This window comes from Buceros rhinoceros, unplaced genomic scaffold, assembly GCF_000710305.1.
Source record: "Buceros rhinoceros silvestris isolate BGI_N320 unplaced genomic scaffold, ASM71030v1 scaffold17277, whole genome shotgun sequence".
Taxonomy (NCBI): domain Eukaryota; kingdom Metazoa; phylum Chordata; class Aves; order Bucerotiformes; family Bucerotidae; genus Buceros; species Buceros rhinoceros.
The window spans coordinates 50,235-51,919 of NW_010421735.1; positions in this window are offsets into that span (position 1 = coordinate 50,235).

The following is a 1,685-nucleotide window of genomic DNA, read 5'->3' on the forward strand; positions in this document are numbered from 1 at the left end:
CTTCCCATCAAGCAGGTACAACTGGTTTTCTCATGATGGTCTATGCCGTTTCACTTGATCACAGGTAAATCTCTTGTAATTAACAAGGAGCCAACTCACTGCACGTTGAAGGAGAGGCAGCTGCAGCCCCAAAGGGAGGTTTTCTGCTTGTATAGTAGTCACTGGCTGGATTGTTTGTAGATGAGCTGTTGCCTTTAGGTGCGAGTTCAATGATGAAAGGAGAAAATGCAGCGACAGCCAATGTGGATTTGTCAAGAATAAACTGGCAAACTGAGCTAATTTCTTTGTATCACTAAGGTTCTGGGGCTAAGGAAGAAACAGTGGTTGTCATCTCTGGAGTTCTGCAGGACTTAAATAAAAATAGAAAAAGAATAATTAAAAAAAAAAGCAACTCTCTTGCCATGCTTCCTGTTTCTGAGGTCAACATAAGGTACTCTGAGAGACCTTCACCCTTCCCTGGCGGTACAGTCATTCTGTAAGCAAGTCCAAAGAACTACAAAGAGCTTGCTTCTGCCTCTGCTTCTGACCATAATATTGCCAGAAGACTTTTCCTCCTCTCCCACCTCCTTCCCCCTTATTTTTGACGTAACTTCCAAAACGCACATGCAGAACGCAGACCTCAGCAGCCAGCCCTTCCAAGCCATTTCAGGCAAAAATAACTTGTGAACCCCCTGATATGAAAGCTGATATGAAACTGGACAGCAGGATCTGCAGAAGTGGTACTCCTTAGTTTGGAAAAGACCTTGAAATCAAAGTGGCTTAGAAAAACACCACTCTAACAGCAAGTCTTTTGTATGGAGTATTCACCAGAAAACCCCAGGCTGGCTGCTTTGCGAACCAGTGATGCTTTCTGCCATTCTGTATCTGAACGCCTGCTTACTGGTTTGTATTGGCGGTTTAGTTTTTCACAGGTGCCTTGCCCGGGCACACCAGGAGGTGTCTAGCTTTCATTCACAATCCACCACCAGCTCTGTGCTCTGTGTTCCAGTACAAACCTATATCCCTGCTTACTGCAAAAAGCATAAATGAACGTTTACTCCACGTTATGTTTTCTTTTAGCACATTAGGACTGGGCTGAGGGTCTCCTGGCTCTCAGCCCAGGCAGAGGACCTGTGACCCCACTGCGTACTTAGCCAGCCACTCCCCCCTTGTAGACAAGGCACTGGTGGTGGGTGGTTCTCTGCTCCTTGCCTGAACTAGACCTGCACTGTGTGGCAGGCAGAGAGGTGAATGGGTTATGCGTGGGGTGATGAGGGAGGCAGAAGGCTGTGGCTTCTGCAGAGGTGGAGGTTTCCACACCTTGCTTCCTCTCTGGTGCCAGCAAGAATAGCAGGCCCCCATCTCCTGCATGCAATTCACAACTAGTTTGAAGCTCAGAGTTGCTCCTCAGTGCAGGATCTGGGAGTCTGGAGTACAGATGAACTCAACTCACCTTATTAAAATATAGACAAATTCAGTCCCAGTACAAAACAGATCTTTAAATCATTATGTTTTGGTATGTGAACAAAGAATTCACTTAGGTGAAACAAATTTTTCTGTAGCATCTCAGTGCTGTGCTTCAAGCAACAAAAACTGCAGAGTCTGAATGTCCAGTGTCCCATTATAAAGTACAGCTCTGGACTTGGATAGCACAAGGTACCACTGCTACCTCCCTCCGCCACGATTTTGGCTGGGAACGCTGAAGT